Source organism: Cupressus sempervirens, chromosome 3, assembly GCF_028749045.1.
Source record: "Cupressus sempervirens isolate cs-2001-9-10 chromosome 3, ASM2874904v1, whole genome shotgun sequence".
NCBI classification, from domain to species: Eukaryota; Viridiplantae; Streptophyta; class Pinopsida; order Cupressales; family Cupressaceae; genus Cupressus; species Cupressus sempervirens.
The window spans coordinates 200,659,001-200,681,321 of record NC_143120.1 but is presented as its reverse complement, the minus strand read 5'-3'; the positions used below and the strand labels follow the sequence as shown (position 1 = coordinate 200,681,321).

At 34.0% G+C, this 22,321-nt stretch overlaps 1 pseudogene; it reads left to right on the top strand.

The window, feature by feature from the left end:
• The first annotated feature begins 11,029 nt into the window (after window positions 1–11,029).
• The window catches only part of LOC149565514 (transcription factor MYB17-like), a 148,441-nt pseudogene continuing 137,149 nt past the window's right edge, over window positions 11,030–22,321 (top strand).

Genomic DNA, 22,321 nt, shown 5'->3' with positions numbered 1-22,321 from the left:
ATTGTGATGCAACTAAATTGCTGAATCTAGATCTATTTTCTACTAAAACTTGATCCTTCCTAATTGAATATTACTTTTTTGCTCCACAAGGATACCTCCTTCCTTCAAGTTTGCTCCCTCTCTTTTCTTTTCAATTCAACTAACACACTTGCACACACTAGAAATCTCAACTTGACCTTTTATTTGTACCTTCTAGATTTTCAAGTTGGCACAAATTCAAATTACAATAACCAATATACATCATCATAGTCGGCTAGAAGCAATACATAAAGTAATTAGGTTGCATATGCCAAAATTAGAAAAATCCTTCATAAGCCGACACTGTTTGGTAGAAACTATATTTGGAACAGTTTCTTGTGTTAACCAATAGAAGCTTGGTTAGCACAAAAAACTTGTAGAAAGCCTTTGGCAACTGAGTGAAGTCAATGAATACTAACTCTATCCAACTTTCCCCTTGTTAATCAAGTGAGCTTAGTTAACACTCTTTTCTACCTAAATTTCTTCGATGCTCAAGTGAGCTTAGTAGACACTATCATCTGTTTAGAGTAAACCTATGAACTCTCGGTAGACAAGGAAAACTATCTTCATTGACCAAGTTAGCTTGGTAAGCACTATCTATCAATTGATATGACATTTGTGTAACATCAAAGACAACACACAATTAATCAATTGTATCAAACAATCTCCTTCTTTGGCATTGATGCCAGCACAACATGTCATAGCATAATGAAATTTGAGAATAAGACTCACTTTGATAGAAAGTTTCTCCCTCTTTTACACAAGAACTTCTTCTTTATGTTGTATTCTACCTTTGTGAAGGAACTGTATAATTTCTTTTCAAACTTCTCCCTCTACAAAATTTTAGAAACTGGAGAGAAAAAATTGATGCCCTAGGCGTGCAAGATCCATGTACATGCTAGAAATTTGTAGCAACATCTTCCATAACACACTACAGAGAAGGTTTTGAGGCTTGAAAATTAGTATATGATCATCTTACATAATCCCCCTCATGTTCCAATTTTTAGTTTGAATTTTTGCTCAAGGGGTAGGGTACTTCCTTTGTTAACGGATGCCTGATTGCCTACATTCCTAAGTGAGCCTTAAAGAACTTAGTTGCTGCATAATTCTCTTGAGATCCCAAGGCTTTAGTATGTTTTATAAAACCCAATCCAAATTTGTGATTCTTTTCTTTGGGTTGTGAGGAGATGTTTGCGATTTTCCATGTTCAAGGCTACAAGTCTAGTCTTGAGTTTGTGAAGCAACTAACCAATGAAAGTTGCATAGTTTGAATCTAATATTGGATTCATGTTAGTTTGGACCTAAATATACCATTTCCATTCTTGGAAGTCACCCCTGGTCATTATTTGTATTTGTGGGGTTTTGTGTCAAATATGCATATGGGCCACTTTTTAGGCATAAAAATGAGCAATATAGGTGTTTTTTCAAGGCCAAAAAGAATTTTATTTTTCTTAGAAGGTTATAAATGTCCTTAGGGTCATTAGGTTAAGTTTTAGGCATCTAGGAGTTAAGATGTTAAAATTTGCAAAAAATTGCAAAAGTTGTCAAAGCAAAATTGCAAAAATGCTGACAATTTATCAAGAGTTTAGAAATTGGTAAAGGGATGAGCACTTAGAAAAAACTTATTTTACTATTTCCAAACCTTTTCTAAGTCATAGAATTGGAATCAAGTGAAAAATGTAAAAATTGCACTTTTTGTACAAAGTTGCATTGTTGAAAGCTGTAAAAGTTGGTCAAATTTGCAACTCAGTGGAAAAAGGGTCATGGGATTAAATTGTCTGCTCCATTAGCTTTAGGTGGTTAGGTAAACCCTATCCCTAACCTTGTCCTATCCCCTTCAGTGCTTGAACATTCTTGAGCACACCCAACTGAAATGTCCCTAAGGGTCACTAAATGCCATAGGGCTACGATATTTGATGGGGCATATCTCAGAGCTTGTGCGAGGTATGGATGTGATTCTAGTTCCTACGAGACCATGTTGTAGAGAATTACAATAAAATCTCTCACTTTTTAGAGATCAAACTCTATTTTTATTTTGCGACGCCATCTCGGGTGATGCTAAAACTTGCAATGTTGGCCAGTGCAAAGTTGCCAACTGCCAAATCTCTCTCACCTTTTGTCATGGGATCAAACTATCTACTCTGTTAGCTCTAGATGGCTAGGTAAACTCTATCCCCAACCTTGTCCTATCCCCTTCAATTCTCAAATTTTCTTGGGCACGCCGAACCGAAATGTCCCTAAGGGTCACTAACTACCATAGGGCTGCAATCTTTGACAGGGCATATCTTAGAGCTCATGTGAGATATGGATGTGATTGTAGTTCTTAAAAGACTCTATTATGGAGACCTACAATAACCTCTCTCACTTTTTGGAGATCACACTCTATTTTTATTTTATGACACCATCTCAGGTGATGCTGAAACTTGCAGTATTCGCCAGTACAAAGTTGCCAATTGCTAAATCTCTCTCACCTTTCATAATTTGATCAAAATGTCTCCTTCATTAGCTTTGGGTGGTCAGGTAAACCTTATCCCCAACCTTTCCTATCCCCTTCAACACTTGAACGTTCTCGGGCACTCTGAACTGAAACATCCCTAAGGGTCACTAGATGCCATAGGGCTGCGATCTTTGATGGGGCATATCTTGGAGCTCATGTGAAGTATGCATGTGATTCTAGTTTCTTACAAGACCATGTTGTGGAGACCTACAATAACCTCTCTCACTTTTTGGAGATCACACTCCATTTTCATTTTATGACTCCATCTCAGGTGATGTTGAAACTTGCAATGTTGGCCAGTACAAAGTTGCCAATCACCTTTCGTCATGGGATTGAATTGTCTACTCTACTAGCTCCAAGTGGCTAGGTAAACTGTATCCCCAACCTCATCCTTTCCCCTTCAGTTCTCGAACATTCTTGGGAATATCGAACTACAACATCCCTAAGGGTCACTAAATGCCATAGTGTTGTGATCTTTGATGGGCTATATCTTGGAGCTCGTGTGAGGTATTGATTCAATTCTAGTTCTTGCAGGACCATGTTGTAGAGGCCTACAATAACCTCTCTCTCTTTTTGGAGATCACACTCCATTTTAATTTTACGATGCCATCTTGGGTGATGCTAAAACTTGCAATGTTGGCTAGTACAAAGTTGCCAACTACAAAATCTCTCTCATCGTTTGTCATGGGATCAAACTATCTACTCCGTTAGCTTTGGGTGGTTAGGTAAACCCTATGCCCAACCTCATCCTATGCCCTTTAGCACTCAAACATTCTCAGGTACATTGAACTGAAATGTCCCTAAGGGTCACTAAATGCCATAGGGTTGTGATCTTTGACAGAGCATATCTCAGAGCTTGTGCTACGTATGGATGCAATTCTAATTTCTATAGGATAGTGTTGGGTAGACCTACAATAACCTCTCTCACTTTTTGGAGATCACACTCCATTTTTATTTTACGATGCCATCTTGGGTGATGTTGAAACTTGCAATGTTGGCCAGTACAAAGTTGCCAACTGCCAAAGCTCTCTCACCTTTCATCATGGGATCAAACAATCTGCTCTGTTAGCTCTAGGTGGTTGGGTAAACCCTATCCCCAACCTCATCCTATCCCCTTCAATGCTCGAACGTTCTCAGGTACGTCAAACCCAAACATCCCTAACGGTCACTGAATGCCATAGGGCTGTGATATTTGATGGGGCATATATCAGAGCTTGTGCGAGTTATGGATATGATTCTAGTTCCTACAAGACCATGTTGCGAAGACCTACAATAAGCTCTCTCACTTTTTGGAGATCACGCTCCATTTTTCATTTTACGATGCCATCTCGAGTGATGCTAAAACTTGTAATGTTGGCTAGTACAAAGTTTGCAACAACCAAATCTCTCTCACCTTTTGTTGTGGGATCAAACTATCTATGTCGTTAGCTCTAAGTAGCTGGGTAAATGTGGCTAAATCAATCTAGCTATGTAAACATGCCAAATCTCTCTCACCTTTTGCATTTGTTTCTTGATGTGTTCCTAGATTCTAAATATCAATTTGAACTCAATTGAAGTGGCTATAATGATATGTAGGTAGTACTTTACAAAGTGTTTAGTGGTTATCTAATTTCAACTTATTATATGATATAGCTGACCTATATGCATATAAAGGTCCTATTACTAGTATCGCCATTGTAGGTAATGAAGATCTACCATAAGATAAGGAGCTACAAGAACTCTCTCAACCACTAGTACAAGAAATTGAATGCATTCTAGACAACAGGATAGCCAAACAAACCATGAGGTCTACTTACTATGAATACCTAGTAAAATGGAAACACCATTTATTGAAGGATGCTACTTGGTTGACACTTAAAAAAATTAAGAAGATTGATTTCAATTTAGAAGAACTCCTAACTAAAGGGACTTAAGTTATTTGATCTTAGGGAGTATGGTTTTAGTTGTGTGATCATATCTTTGGTGATTCATACAAACTAAGTTGATTTTTTGAAGATCCTTTGTGTTATTGTGATATTTTAAATTGGTTTGAGATAGTTTAGTTTTTATTTAAAGTGTTTAAGGAAAGTTTTCTAGAAACAATCTAGAAAAAGGCTTGTTAAGAGCTCATTCCACAAATAAAGCCCTAACTTATATTTGAACCAATGGAATTCTCTAAGATTCTAGAAAATTCAAGTAAGGAGGGCATAATTATAGATTCCTAGAGCTCAGGAAGTGTCTCAATGGAAAAACCATGTTTGCATTAGTCCCTAAGTTGAATAGCTTAGTGTATTTAGTTAGGATTGAGACCAAAAAGATTTAAAAATGTTAAATTGAATCGATGGGTGTAGTATAGTGGTGGATTTGAGTTATTTTTGGTTAGTAGAGGATGTCTGAGGCCATGCACCAATTATCTAGTGATTACTTTGAAAACCAAACCTAGTGTGACCTTATTAGGTCTATGTACTTTACCTAAGTTAGGTGCCACAGGAATGGAATTGGGAATCTAGGCTTTGGAGTCTTAAATAGATTCCAAAAGGGTGGCTAAATCTATGTACCCATAGAATAGTTAGATTTCAACCTAAGAGGAATTTATGTCCAAAAAATCAGAGTAGGAGACCTATAAGAAATTCTATGATAGTTAACATTTTGTACTATACGACAATTTGAGGGTTAAACCAAGAGTTGACTCTCGATCAGTTCAACATAAGGAAGGTTTCCCAATAGAAAATTTAGGTTGGTGAAGCCATTGGTGAAGAGCTACAATTATTGGTTTGGAATAGGGCTAGTGTCCCTAAAACAAAAAGGTGTAAGATCTTGATTGGAGAAGAACTCATCTTGGAGGAGTTCACAAATGACCCTATCACTTTGGATAGGCCACAAAAATGATATCCTAAAGGAGTAAAATATTAGGAAGGCCACTGATGACATGAAGAAATAGAAGTTTTATTAGCCCTTTTTATGAACAATTGTTTATAACATGTTGAACTTTATCATCCTTTAGTCCAAATGTTTTGAACTCTTTGATGTATAAAGTATGGACATAGGGTATAAAATGATAGTCGGAATTATATTCAAAAGGGATTCATTTTGTGGTAAAAATCTTTCTTCATGAATGTTTGATATGGGTAGATCTTCCTGCAGCTGAAGAGATTGCAAAAACTATTAGTTGAATAATTAATGCCTTTTCTTTATAAACTAATAAATGAAAATAAATGTTTGTGGGATGTCTTGTCTATATTAAATGTTGATCACAGGATACAAGATGAGCGAGAGTTAAAAAAAATATGAAGGAATATTGCTAAAGCATTGATGACATTAAGGAGAAAAGTTATGACACCATTGCAACTAGAAGACTTGGTGGAAAGGTCAGAAGGGGCCTGTTTTAATGAATAATCAAGCGAGACCTGATAAAGTAGCCGAGCAAGGAAGTAAGCATAAAAGCAATCAGTTAAACATGCAAAGCATGATACCTGGATTCTTGGAAAGCTGTTTGAAGATAAATAAATGAGCAAATCTAGCATTTGTTGTGATCTCTATATTTGTGTCAAATTTAAGGGAGAATTAATGTCTTTCCAATTGCATGTTTGCAGTCTTAAAGTTTTAACTAGCTTTCCTTCATGGGAAAGTCATAGTTTTAGGACCTTGTTGTTCTCGTCTATAAATAAGACCTCGTCTGTACCTATGAGGTTAAGTAGTAGTGAATAGATAGACAGATTTGATAGACATCTTACTGTTTTTCTTGAGTTATTGTAATACTGCATATTTGATAAATACATGCCTTTGCTAAGTTTCTACACTCTTATCTGAGTTGTCTTTCCTTCATTCTTCCATGGGGGCCCACACAAAAGGTGGAGTTTTACTTTAGTAGGTAGAAGTTAGACTTAGTTTTCTAAGTTAAAGTTAGAACTACTATTCCTGCAGCCACTGGAAACAGACCCAATCACTGTTCCTGTAGTATTAGGTGCATAGATGTATGGCTAAATAATTAGAATTTCCTTCCGAGTATTTAAATAGTCATCTTTCCTTTAGATAAACTAGATTTCCTTAGCAGTAATTGCATTCAAAGTAGTAATGACTTTTAGTAGAAACTAGAGCATATACTTTGCAGACATCATCTCAAGTTCACACTCCCGGATTGACATTTAATGAAAATCAGCATAGTACTTTGGTGGTAAGGGATGACCAATTCTACAACTAAAAGGGTTTTATATTGATTAGACAGCCACAAGTTTAGTTTGGTAGATTAGGAAGAAGAAAGTGCTTAAACCTCACTTCTTTCTCAACATCTCTACATTAGTGAGGGGGAGATAAAGAGGATAGATGGCTACATAGATATGGAAAAAATAGAAATATAAAGAAGGGGGGAATAAGAGAGAGTGAGATACAAGGATAGAGAGATATGAAAAAAATTATATAGAGAGATAGAGATAGAGAAGTAGGGAAATATAATTATACAGGGAGAAGGAGAGAGGGAGAGAAGGAATGATGCATAGAGATAGAGGGAAACAAAAGAAGTTGTAGGTAGACATGAAGATTAAAGGAAATAAAAAGATAGTGATAAATGAATAGGGATATAAGAAGAGGATGAATGTGAGATAAAATAGAGAGAGTTAGGGAGATGTAGAGAGACATCTAGATGGTGACATAGATTCATATAGATCATCATATTAATACTTAGTTTTCTCTAATTCAAAAAATATTGAAGATATCATGCTAGAACTCTCTTATTGATTTTGTATCGACTTCATACTTAATTTGTCTTTTTTAGGTCATCCTTTTTAGGTTTAAGTGTACCTGCATATATTAATGACTATTAGCAATTTTAAAACTTGATCTTCTTCTTATGTAACAATATTTCTATTCTTAGATGAATACACTATTTATTTGATTGTATATCTATAAAATTGATCTATACAATGAAGGCCAACCATCTACAATCCAAGGTTTTAATTCAGCTAAAAAATGGAGAGCTTCTCAAGCTACTAATTTCTTTCATGGAGTTCCTAATAAATCTCAAGGTTCTCATTTAGGTGACCAACTGCTAAGAGGTCCATGAATAGAGCTATTGATTTTTGACTTTTGGTGTTGGGAGGTCTTGGAACATCAAAACCCACTTTGTTACCCTGTGGGAAGAAGGTCATTGCTGATCCAATAAGGGAAAGTTAGATTCTTGTCTCCCTTGGGTGAGTGGAGTTTCTAACCTATTGGAAAGTTGTATTATCTATGTTGTATTCATTTGGAAGTGAGTCATAACCCTTGTTTAGTCCTTCTAGAGTTAGGAGAATTTGGATAGTAGGTTGATTTGTTTGGTACTTCCTTTTGCATACTCTGCATCATCCCCCATCTTGAGTCCTTTCTATGACATGCAAGGAAAATCTTACATAGTCCAATTCCTTTTACATAGAAAGAATCATTTATAACCATTGCATTGTATTAAAATGAATCTAATCTACACATTAATCTAGGACACCTGCATGGTTGATTATTGTTTGTATGAATACAAAGTTGGTGTAGTTGAAGAATTTGACCTTGGATAACACAAGATAACACAACTTTTTCAATCTAGTGATCCCTTCCAAGGTATTTTCCATACCACCAATCCTGACAGAAAACTTAAGACATAAAATATATGGGTGAAATAGAGCGTAGGAGCATAGTTATAATATCACTTTGTGCATTGGGTTAATACTATAAAGGGTAGGATTGGTGCAATGTTGATTTGTAGGTAATACCATTATAGATCTTGCATTGTTACTATGCTTATTGGGGCTTGGATTATATTATTAGTTGTTTTATCTAATGCTCAGTGTATTTTGAATTTGATTGCTTCGATTTGGAAAAAATTGGTAGCAGATATTATTTTTGTTAAGGGAAGTGTTAGATATATTACAGTAATGGATTTCTTTCTAGGGAATTTGATCCTTTTGTGACTACCTCAGAAACAAGTCAAGCTATCAAGCAGCACCTCTTAAACTTTGTGAGATCGATCTTGACTAATAAAGTTTATTGCCAATCAATATTGTATCAAAAATTCAAACTAATTAGGTATTGAATTAAACTTGATAAAAAAATGACAGGGGAGGAAAACTTTAAACATGAACAAGATCATAAATCATATGACGATGACATATTGGAAATGATTAACTTATGCTTAAATTGTGATAAATTTTATTGTTAATCAATATTCTATAAAAGTTTCAAACAAATTAGGTATTGAATTTAATGTCATACATGAACATATCTAATTTAATGTCATACATGCACATATATAATTTAATGTCATACACGAACATATCTAATTTAATGTCATACATGAACAAACATACAATATAAAATGATAACCAATAATGTCACATGTACATTAACAAACACATAATATATTATTATAACCAATAACGTCGTATATGAAAAAACATATCATATATTAACCAATAATTTCATAAGTTGAATAATATCATACATCAAATAAACGTCATACATCAAATATAAAATGTCATATATACATCAAATATGTATTGAATATGTCCACTGATGCCTATATATATACATGTCTATCAACTATATCTTTTCCTTCCCATGAGGGGAAGGAAACAAATCTCTCGAGGTCTTCTATCATTATGTAGAGGGATATGGTGGAGATGATGGGGTCCTCCTGACACACTCGCTCGTCCTCTTGTTGAGGCTCTTCTCTAAGTCAAGATGATACAAACAAAGTAGATATGAATCAATATTTATTATATGTTGAAATAAAATATATGTACACACAAAATTAATTATTTTCTTAGCACCATCAAATAATCACTTTGTAAGTCCACCTCAAAGGCTCGTGGATGATCAAGCATGACGAGATCCTACAACAATTCAATCAATATAATCACTTATAAATAACATTAGAAATTTTGATACTAACTATTATAAACAATAACTAAAACCAAGAAAATTCTTTCATACCTCAGACAATGGCTATGAGCTAGCCATAGTTGTGGCCACTCCACGATCGACGAACTGTCGAAGATGAGGAGTGTCTAATGTTATGAGCTGCATGTCATACAATACACATTACATGTAACATGAAACATGAAACAAATATAATCAAATGAATTAAATTAAGATGAAACAAAAGTACCTGTACATAGCTCATATGATGTCTATGCTTCGAGTCCATAGTATATGTTGACGGTCCTGTAGAGAATTGATGCACATGCATAATTTTTTTCGTTAATCCTTAATATGATTACTTAATAAATATATGTATTAATTTAAATGATTAAATTGATACATACCTCTAGACTCATGGAAGGGACAAAAAATGGGGCCAGAGGATCATTGCTAGGCCCACCAACACTCTGACCCTAAATTTTGAACAATGTCAATAGATGCTAATTAATTAATCATTCACTATACATATGAAATGTGATCAAATTAGTAAATTATAATTGTAATTTACCTATGTGTCAATATCAAATATGTCATTTAGGAACTAATCAATGATGAGCCCATCATCCTCACCATCTCTAGCATGAGTGCCAAATGTGCATAAGGATCCACATGAAGTGCACATGTGACAGTGATGCGGATCCCCCTCAACTAATGGGCTCGTGGAATGGATGAGGGTCTGCATCAAAGCATTAATGATCCCTAGAGTCCTAGCCTCTACATGTTCCTTTACAACTAAATGAATAGTCACATGCTCATGATGTGGCTTGACCATAGGTGCCCTAACTATATTAAGGTCATGACGTGCTCCCAACCTCTCAAATGATGACCTTCCACCTCTACCTTGGGAGTCTAATATTTCAAAATAATTGGGGATCTCCCCAAGGACAAACTCACAATACAATTTCTTCAAAAAATACATGGGGACCTCATGATTGTTGCAAGGAGGGGCATCAAAAACCATCCACCATCTATCCCAAAAGTTATTTCTAATAACATCGTGTATGCACCAATGGATGGGGAATCATTTAGTAGCCTCTCTAATAGTATTTTGCTCACCAAGTTTTCTAAATAATGCACATATTCTACCTTTTGGTTTTTTTTTTTTTTTAACATCTTCATATGATAATTTATTTGTATAAAATATTTTTTGTTCATCCCTCTTAACCCACCAAATATCTAACTGACCACTAACTAAGGCTATTTGGGTCTTAATGGATTCGAGGGATGATGCCAATTGAGCCCTCATTGGATTGGTTTGTCTAGATTCTTTCAACCGACCAATGAGTCCTTCTAATTTAGTTTTAGCTCTTTCTATTTCATTTATTATATTTTCTTGTATGCTAGGCGGAGGTCTTGCAATTGGCTCAAGTTGCGGAATTTGTTGTTCTTCTTGGGAAGGGTTTTGGTTTTGAGATTCTTGCGGATTTGCCAATTGATTATTGACATTTCTTGATAAAAAATCAATTGAAATCTAAATAAATAAACAAATCTAAATAAATATTGTACAAACCCTACAAAACAATATAAAAAACCTACAAAATAATATGAAAGATGTATCAAACAATGCAAAATGAAGTTTAGATCACATACGGCATGAGCATGGGCATCCTTGTGATCTCAAATTTTGTCGACGAGAAGGCATATCGGCAAGGGTGGGTGGTGAAAAATGTTGTTTTATGCAACTTGTGTACATGTTGTTGTTGGAAGAAGCTAAAAATTTGAGATAAAATAAATGGGCTGTGGGTATGCAACCCATTTATAAAATTTTACTTTTTTTAAAGTGAGTACGCACTATTCAAAAATGGAAAAAAAAGGTTGTCACCTTTTTGGCACCACAACTTGGTGCATATACCCCTATGTAAACCATTTTAAAGCCTACTTAAGGATAGGTCGTGATCTTTTGGCGATAAAGAGAAATTTATATTTGGATTCCCTATGTAATTATATATAGCCAATTAGAAAATGGTAAGGTTTAAGTGGCAAAATGGATGAATCTCAGCCATAGATTCATACCTAACCCTAAGCTACCTAAGTCTTCTTAAGGAGGACAATGCCCTAAACTCTTTAACAGTGAATGAACAAATTGGAGGAGTGAACAAGATAGTTTGCATAGTATTCAAGGTGACTTAGAATCAAGAGTGAATTGTAGAATTAGTTAGAGAAGAACATAGGATAGAGAGAATGATAGACCATTGAGACATCTGATCATCAAGGATCAATTAGGCATTGTGTAGAGGTGATTTATTATCAGGCAAGCAAGTGATAGTCATAGGATCTATGTTGAGACATTTTAACAAGTGATTTTAGTTAAATCTCTTAATAACATAGTCCTAATAGGCTGTATGAAATCCTTTAGCATGGTGCTTACTTAGTTGTAAATTGAAGTCCTCTAACCAAGAACACTTCTAACAAGCTAAGACCTAATAGTCTTTGTAAGCCTTTAATAGAGTAGGCCTTTCATAGGGAAAACTATGACTCATCCAGTCAAATCATTGTAACTTTCATTAGATATACTTTATTATTGTAGTAGTAAAGATTTGTGGGTGTCATCCCCACCCTAGTTTTACCTTATCACTTAGAGGGTTTCTAGGTGATCATATCTGGTGTTATGTGTGTGATTGATTATGTGTTTACATGCTTTAGATGCATACGCTTTACATATTATTTCAATTTACATATTGAATGCATATGATGAATGAATGATAAAATTTTTATGGGTCCAAGCTTAAATATTTGATTCACCTCCACTAGAAGGTTACTTTTACCACTTATAATTCCAGCAATTGGTATCAGAGCCTTGTTCTCTAAAAGGGAAGCTTTAAAGCTTTGAGGGAAGATCTTGAAATGAAAGTCTACAAGCTAGGAATGACTAGTTGAAAATTAAGAAATTGAAATACATCTCATATTACATCAACTGAATGAGGCAAGAGAGGAAATAAAGAAATCATTGAAGAGAAAGAAAGAAATTTCTATTATAGAGAATGACACACTATACAAAGAGATAGACACTACCAAGCTATTTGTAGATGGAAACACCAATGAATTTGATGTAATAGTTGCAGATCTAATGGAAAAGAACAGAATCCAAGCTGAGAAAATCAGAAATCTAAAGCTAGAGCAAGAATCACAGGCTATACTACTATGTGAGGTGACTGAACTAAAGAAGAAGGCTATGGAAGACAAAGCCATGATTGAAGAAGAAAAATGATTCTAGCAAATAGATTGGAAGAGAAGTCAATAGAGCTAACCAAGATTTCCAACATGAAATTAGATACTCTAAGTCAAATGATGAATGCCAACTATGAATTGATTGTCAAGGATATTGAGACAACTACATTGAAGTTGGAGAATGAAAATTTGTAGAGGGACTTAGAAAGAGAAAAAGAATTTTTTGAAAGTCTCAACAAGCCAAATGAAGTCATCAAATACTTTGAACAATTATTGGGATCCCCTAGATCCAAAAAAGATACATCAGGATTGGGCTACACAAGCACTAAAGAAAGAGAATCATCCAAAGTCACTGAAGAAAGGAACATCAAAGGTAAGAACTCCAAACCTACTTGTCATAATTGTGGTAAGAAAGGACATACTACTAATGTATGTAGGAGTAAGAATACAAATCCAAATGTCAAGCCTAAGAACTCATTGTCAATAGTGCAACAAGAAAAGTCATTAGGCACATGAATGCAAAACTACGACCATAGATAAACAAGGATTTGAAAGATATTACTACAAGTATGAGAAGTATCTAGACATAGAGCATTTGAATGTAGGTCCAAATCTATGTGGTCACCAAACAAACCAACAAAGGTAAGAAGTTATGGGAACTTTTATAATTGGGATTATAATACAAGATATAGCTATCATTATTGTCAAGAATATGGACATGTTCCTAAGAATTACATAAGGACACATTTTAGTGGTAACTACAAAAGGTGGTTGAGTCAAACCACATGTTTCAGCTGTTTGAGGACTGGTCACATTAGTAAACATTGCCCAACTAGGTCAAAGGCACCAAGTTATGAATTTGATAAAGGAAAAGACAAGGCAGATGTTAAACACATTAGATATGAGATGGACAAGACATGGAAAAAGACAGATGATTGGAGCACATCAAATGGAGAAGGGATCACTCCACCCAATGGGCCAGGTGATCACACCTCATCAAACTAGGCAATCAAGAGGTATGTGGGACTGATATTTAAGTGTTATATCATACATCAATTCCAAAGGAGATAGTACTAAAAAAACTACATTAGCATGAATAAAGATGCAAGATGTTGTTGAAAAGTTAAATCTTTAAGTTTTTCATGTTGTTATAGCATGACATGTTTTCTATGTATGCCAAGTGGAATGCTAGTTGATGCCAAGCTGCCAAACAAACTAGTTGATGTTGAACTTGTAGTAGCTGTCGAGTGATAGAAATATCAATGGATGTCGAGTGATTCTGAAAATGGCTGATGTCGAGCTTGCAACTGTATAAGCACTCTACATTAAGTCCAAGTTTTTTGAAGGGTATATGATCGATTTCTACTCATTATTCTTTATTTTGAATTCAAGCAAGATGATGGTAAAGACACTATAGTTAGGGAAGAAATAGAAAAGAAGGATGATGACAAGGCAATAGCTAATTAACAACAAGATGAATAGAGTATGTAGGACACACAAATGCCTAGTGTCAGTTCCCCTCATGACACAAGTGTAACAACTGAGACCATAATTGTTAAGGATTTTTCTAAGGCTTCAGCTTAGAACATCAATCCACTTACTGCAAATGACCTAAAGAAGATTCTAGACAAATTTACACTCCAAGAAAAACTCTATGAAAATTAAGTTTTGGTTAGTGTAGAAGAATTGTAAAAGCCAGTAGTTGAGGTCATAAGGGAAAAGGTGAATACACAAGAACCACCTTCTGTCATCCCTTTAGTTACAAGTGTATAACCTTTGACTCAAATGATAGTAGATACATCTGCTATGGTTGACACAAGTGTTAAAGATGATACTATTGAGAAGAAGTAGGTAAAAGAAAAAGATAGAACTATAGGTCAAAAACAAAAACTAGGATAGATAGACTCATATGTACCTAAAGCACAAGAACAAGATGTTATTCAAGTCATAGTGATAGATCAAGGAAAGCCTAAAGAGCATGAGAAAACACCTAAGGTGAAGGAATGGGAAGCCATCCAAGCACTGGTAGCACTATCATCGTTTGGGACTCCACCTACACAAGTTCTTCAGAAGTCGGGCATGGAAGCCATTCCATAATGAATCTCAGTGCCTAACCCTAGCTCATCAAAGGTTGATAAGGCTATTCACTATGGAGACATAAGACTTGATGAAGAAATTGCGATTCAAAAGTTTGACTATGACACTATGAAATTGGAGCAAATAGGCATATTACACCAAGCCTTGGAGAAGAAAAATCATCAAGAAATGCTCAGGAGACAACATAGATAGAAGCAAGCACTCCAAGACATTAAAGATATTTTTAGATGCATTCAGCCTGCCAACTCCTGAAGAGACCAAGCAACTGATAGAACAACTGACAGATATAGCAGAAAAGGTTAGTAATGAGGACCTTGAAACTACTGCAAAACATTTTGAATGATCTGAGAAAAAGTTTCAAGGAAAAGTGAATGAGAAAATATCTAGTGAAATAGCATTAACTCAAGTTGCATTGGAAACTAAGTTTGAAGAAGTAAACAAGGTACTTGAGAATATATTCTCATTGTACACAAAGCTAGTGATCCTACACTCTTTACTCAAGAGACTAGGAGTCATATTTTGAGTTTGGAGAGAAACCTTAACATATCAGGTACTAAGCTACCTCAGAACCCAGTTCAAAGTGAGAAGAATTTTAGAACATTGCTTTAGCCACAAAGTCAATTAGTTGTACTAATAGTAGATGAGGCTAGCATAAGAGCCAAATTGACATGTATAAAAAAAATCCTTAATCCACACATGGAGATACTACACAAGGAACTAGGTTATGCTGAGACTCTACTAAAGAAAGACTCTAATCTTTCTACCTTAGATGGCCTAGTGCACCTTGCTGTCGAGCTTGCTGTCCAAATTATGTCATTAGATGTTGCATGCGACAACTAGGATGCAGCCCTCAAAATCATAATGGAAGTCCATAAATCCTTTTTGGACAAGCACACTATACTTGTATAGCCCATTTGACATAAGTGTCAAGAAGGGGGAGAAATATACTATGGGGGAGATATAATACAGAGGGAGATAGAAATAGAGGAAGAATAAAGAATGGGGAGATACATCAAGACAGAGCATATCAAATGAAAGAGTATTAGATATAGTGCATTGAAGTCAGAGAGGAACACAAATTTTGGATATAAATCAAACACATTAACTCATGGGGAGTTATCAATTTTGAGGTATATAGGTTATTGCAGAATTTTTAAATTTTGAAGTTTTGTATATAAGTTGAGTAGAATGGATATGTTAAGCTTGAGAAGTTAAGGATACTATTGTATATTTAAGTGTTTTTTACACTCATGTCAATGGGGGAGATTGTTGATCTCAGATTGGTTTTGACAAGTGAGTGTCAACATACTTAATCCATTTAATTAGTTCATGCCAAACGAATAATACATGTCAGGGACAAGATGTAAATATTATACCATGTTGAGTTGCAATGAGTGTCAAGTCACTCATGTACTGAGTCACTCAAGTGCCGAGTAGATAGACCATGTCGAGTGATTCAGGAGCCAAGTAAATACTGGACATTGAGTAGTACAGGTGTTGAATTAACAATAGAAATACAATGCATGTTGAGAATTAGTGACTTCATATTCCGAGTAAAATAGTTTTGACATATTTGTTTGTAATGGCATAAAAAAAAATGTAAATCATTTTTAAGCAGACTTAAGGATAGCTTACGATCTTTTGGAGATAAGGACAAATCTATATTTGGATTCTCTATGTAATTACATGTAGCCAATTAGAAAATGGGATGGTTTAAGCAGAAAAATGGATGAATCTCACTCATAGATTCATACCTAACCCTAAGCCATCTAAGTCTTCTTAAAGAGGATAAAGTCCTAAACTCGTTAACAGTGAATGAATGAATTGGAGGAGTGAACAAGATGGTTTGTAGAGCATTCAAGGTGACTTAAAATCAAGAGTGAATTATATAATCAGTTATAGAAGAATAGAGGATAGAGAGAAGGATATAACGTTGAGACATCTGATCGTCAAGGATCAATTAGACATTGTGGAGAGGTGATTTTTTATTAGGCAACCAAGTGTCAATTGTAGGATCTATGCTGAGATATTTTAACAGGTGATTTCAATTAAATCTCTTAATACAGTAGTCCTAACAAGCTATATGAAATCCTTTAATAGGATTCTTACTTAATTGTAAGTTGAAGTCCTCTAACTAGGCACACTTCTAACAAGGTGTTGAAATCCTCTAACAAGATGAGACCAAACAATCTTTGTAAGCCTTTAATAGGGCAAGTCTTTCATAGGGCATACCATGATTCATGGTCAAATCATTGTAACCTTCATTGAATACACTTTATTGTTGTAGTAGTGAAGATTTGTGGTGTCATCCCCACCTCAGTTTTACCTTCTCACTTGGAGGGTTTCTGGGGGATCATATTTAGTTTTATGTGTGTGATAGATTACATGTTTACATGATTTAGATGCATACGCTTTATATATTATTTTAGTTTACATATTGAATGCATATGATGAATGAATGATAATCGTTTTATGGGTCCAAGCTTAAACACCTGATTCACCCCCTCATCCCCCTCCCTCAAAAGTTTACTCTTCCCACTTGTAATTCCAACACTACTGCCACTTCACCACCACCTTGTATGTTAAATTATTTTTCAAATTATTTTTAATGATGAATAAAAAATAAATTATTGAACATGAAAATTACCAACAAATAATTTTTTTGTTCTTCCATATAAACATACTATATATTATAAAAATTAAAACCGTGTAACTCAACTTCCCTATATATATTATAGAATATATATATGTATAAGCTTGTTCTAAAAGATACTCAATTTTTATTTTTTTGATTTGCACATAAACACCCTCAATCATCCATTGTATGAATTATGTTTCCAAGTTTTCTAGCTAGATATTTATAGAATCTAGTTTATCTATTTCAAACAAAATACGTAGAATACACTTTAAATCCAAAATTAAATATGCATTTGTATTAAAATACGATATTCATAAACTGAAATAATTACTCAAATTCACACTAACCATATAACCACTAAAGATATTTGCAGGAAACTAATAAACCAATCTCATGAAATTATATAGAAACGGAAATACAGAAACTTTTAAATTTGTTGTATTAATTTAAAGTAATCCATTCAACATTAAAATTCACGCACTTTAATCTCGTCTAAGGTCATAGCATAAAATTAAATTGCTGTTTCCATCCTTCAAAACTATTTAATAAATAGAAAAGTAATGCTTAACTAATATTTATTTATATGCAAACATACGTGCAGGTGCAGGGTATAGTCCTCGGCAAGCGTGATAGGCAGTTGAGATTATTATTATTATTTGTGTACAGCAAAATATGGCTGGATCGATGGTCCCCCTCCACTCCTAAATGTTGGCTTTTGGCATTACACTATTCAGATTCACATCTACATTTAAAAGAATAATAGATGGCTTAAACAACAACACTAATTTTTAACGGAAAAGTTTTAAATAGTTAAAGTTGGCTTATTTAAGGTGTGATGCTTAAGACATAACAAATGAATGTTGTAAAGTTTCTGATATGGGAAATATTTTTACACTACGACTTACAAATGGTTCCTATTTGACCGTTGACAAAATAACATAGTGATGTGACACTTAAACTTCCCAATTGAAATATAAATATCATTATAAATACAAATACCGAATTTACATTGGCTCAAAGGAATGTTGTAAAGTTTTTCTTATGGGACAATGTTGAAATAATTTACATTAAAATTTAATGTATTTGTTAGACTTAAAATAAATTAATAATATACTTAATGCCTATTTTCTTGGTTCTATTCGATCACGACAAAAAGCATTGTGATGTGATACTTGAACTTCACAATTGAAGGAGAAATATGGTTAATAAATAGAAATACCAAATTTATCGGTGAATAATGATTGAAATACATTTTTAAATTATTAATATAATAGTTTAAAAAATAAATTAAAAAAAATTGTAAGTAAGGTTGATTAAAAGTTGAGATTGTTATAAGAATATTTTGATAAAATTAATATTAAATTAAAAATAAATGAAGTGACTATAAATGATAAGAAGGAGATTAATCAAGAAACATGTTAATCAACAAACTTGTTGTGATGTGAATATCAGGATTTAACTGTGTGATTTTGAGTCAAACTCGATGACCCATGCTTCATGAGTAGTGATTCAACATGAATCCATCTCTCATGAGAATAAATGGAACACTTAGCACTCATTGGATCTAGGTGATGCTCACAGGGGTGAAGCACTGGGACTTCCCGGGAGGTCACCCATCCCAGTACTACTCCAGCCTGAGCACGCTTAACTACGGAGTTTCCTCCACAGTTAACAAACTTGTTACTCTAGAAAATTCAAAAATTAAATACAGAAGTAGCATTATGAAATATGAGTTTTTTAATTTAGAAGGTTGAGTCTATTTATTTTATTTTAAAAACATGTAATATAAGTATGATTGTTGAAATATATTTTTATATTATTTTATAGATTACTCTTTTTATATAAATATAATATATAGTTTTGTGATTAATTTTTTTACTATGCAATATATTTATTAATAAAATAAAAAACTATAGAAAAATGATCTAAAAATAGACAAAGTGAATGGAATAATACATTACCTACTACAAGTAAAATAAGGACAACTTGTATAGAATAAAATTAATTTGAAGAGAATGTTTCTTGAGAAAAAAAAAAGGATATGGTCGTGCCAATCTTGCCTTTTGTAAACTCTATTTTTATTCAGGCGTTCAAGAGTGATAATAAATTTGGTGGTGCAAGTAAGAAACATAACAATAACGACTAGAACCCCTTGCTATGAGAAAATTGGCCTGAAAAGGGGACCCTAGACAAGTGAAGAAGATAAGATTCTAGTTGAGTATATTAAGCAAAATGGCCATGGATGCTGGCGTGCTCTTCCCAAACAAGCTAGTCTATATATTGTTTTCATTTCATTTGGAGTATAAGTCATGTAGAATCATTTGACTTTAACACATTCTTATTTGGCATGGAATTATATACACATTTTGGTTATTGGTTAAGGAATTTCTCAATTTTAAGGCTTCTTTATGTGAAAAATACATCACAAACTTATAAAATTTCACTCAGCACAAAAATGTGCTAAGTAACAAGGAGATGGTGCCCAATGAACTTGGCACACGACAGAGTCAAGTGAGGTTCATAGCAAAGGGAAAATTCGATAGTTTAGATGTTGAGTGAGCTTGGTCAACAAAGGAAAAGTGTGGTTCTTGAAAGAACCACTGAGGATGCCAAGTGAGCAGAGAATGAACTCTGTTAACATAGAAAGTAGACAACAAAGAACCAACACAACTAGATCAATTAGTATGCCTGCTTGCTTGCTTTCTATTGAACTAGGTTAAAACTATTACAAATCTAGGAGCATTTGGTTTCAACCAAAAAAGGACTAAAACTTCAAACTATTAAAATTTTAAACTTAAACTTACAACTCTAATGGCTGCATACAATGACACTCAGAGAAATCACTACTTCAGAGGACAAAATAATACAAACTCATAGCGAACAAGGAGATCAAGACCTGTTCTACTACAACCTCTATCTTCTTTTTGAAACTTCCTTCTATTCTTTGACCTTTGATCTAATCTGTTGATCGTCATTCTATCTCTACTATGTGCTATGCAATTTCCCTCTCTAGTCTCTCTAACTCATCGAATGAATTGGATTCACTCCTTTTGTCTTACTGTAAACTATTTTCCCTATCATTTTTGGGTTTGAACTCACCTACTTGCATTTAATATTTTTGTATATTGCTTCTACAGGCCATTAGAGTGGTAGGTGGGTGTTTGGCTCCAAGGGCAACTGACCAATCACATTAAACTTCTGACACTCCCCCTTTGTCTCGAGCCAAACAAACACAGATCACTCTTGATGCAAATCAACTACATCAAGACTCTTTCTTAGGTGCAAAAAAGTTTCTATGTCCAAAGGCTTTGTAAAAATGTCTACTAACTTCTGCTCAGACTTGCAAAATTCTATTTTGATATCTCCATTCTCCACCAACTCTCTGATGAAGTGATATATGGTCTCAATGTGCTTGCTTCTTCCATGAAAGACTGGATTCTTAGATAGTGGAATTGACCATATGTTGTTACAAAAAAATGTGGTTTCATCATCTTTCCTTTCAAATCAAATCTATCAAGATCCTTCTTAACCAAATAGCTTAATGTGTTGTTGTATTTCCTATAAATAATAGGTTGCTTCTTGGCTGCCCATGAAATCGCATTGAATCCCATATGGAAAATGAATCTGGAAGTCTTCTTCCTATCATCTAGACTTCTAGCACAATCACTATCCATGTAATTAACCAACTTATAATCATTATCTGTAGTAAATAAAATTTGAAATCCCTTGGAACCATTCACATACCTTAGGATCCTCTTTCCCGCTTGCTAATGGAAATCCTTTGGAGTTTTCATGAATCTAGAAATCAAACTTACTGCATGCATCATGTCAAGCCAAGTTGCTATCAAATACATTAAACTTCCAACCATACTCTTGTATAGTGTTGGATTCACATTCACGTTGCAATCTTTCTTGCTCAACTTTAAACCTACTATTGTTGGTGTTGGGGCTGCCTTACTATTATGCATTTTGAATCTCTCCAAAATCTATCTTGCATTTTTTTTTTTTGAGAGATGAAGATGTCATCATGCATCTGTTTTACTTCTAAGCCTAGAAAGTGCTTCAAGAGACCTAGATCTATCATCTCAAATTCATTCTTCATGGCCTCTTTGAACTCACCAATTAGGAAATTATCATTTTCAGTGAAAATTAAGTCATCAACATACAATACAGCAATCAACACTTTACCATTTTCTGCCTTTATGTAGAGAGCGGGCTAAAGTATGATTCAATTCTATTGTACCATGCCCGTGGAGCTTTCTTGAGCCCATATAGAGCTTTCTTCAATCTATACACCTTATTTTATTCACCCGTGACTTCATAACCACTTGTGGCTGCTCCACATAAACCTTTTCTTTCAATACACCATTCAAAAAGACAAACTTTACATCCATTTGATATACCTTCTATTTGTGTTGGGTTGCAATTGCTATGAATTAAATAATTATTACTTGAATTTATATAGGTTGTGTTTCAAAATTAACTAATCTTATTTGTTGTTTGTGTATTTTTAGATATGACTGTATGTGCATTTTCTTAATATCAATGTTTTGGGTCAAACTCTGTGATCTTTCTTAATATTTCATTGATGACTGAGATGGCAAATCATGGGAATGGATCCATTATGTTGATATTAAGAGAATTTGTAAATAGTCAAACGTATAAACATACCAAAAAAATATTCACATATATTGTAATATTGTGCTGAAATTATTTCTTTATCATATTAACTTTTCTCTCCATCTCATATATTTTTCTTTTTCCACCTAACAATAAATTGATACTTGATAAATATTGAATTTTAAACATATCTATATCTATATTAAATGGATGTCTACTTTAGAAAGGTATACATCATCTGTAACTTTTGTGTGTGCTAATACTTGTATGAACATGACCAATCCATGTGGCAGCTTCTATATAGTTGAATATATGAACCCTGATGTAAATGTTTTAGACACTATTAATAGAATTAAACACAA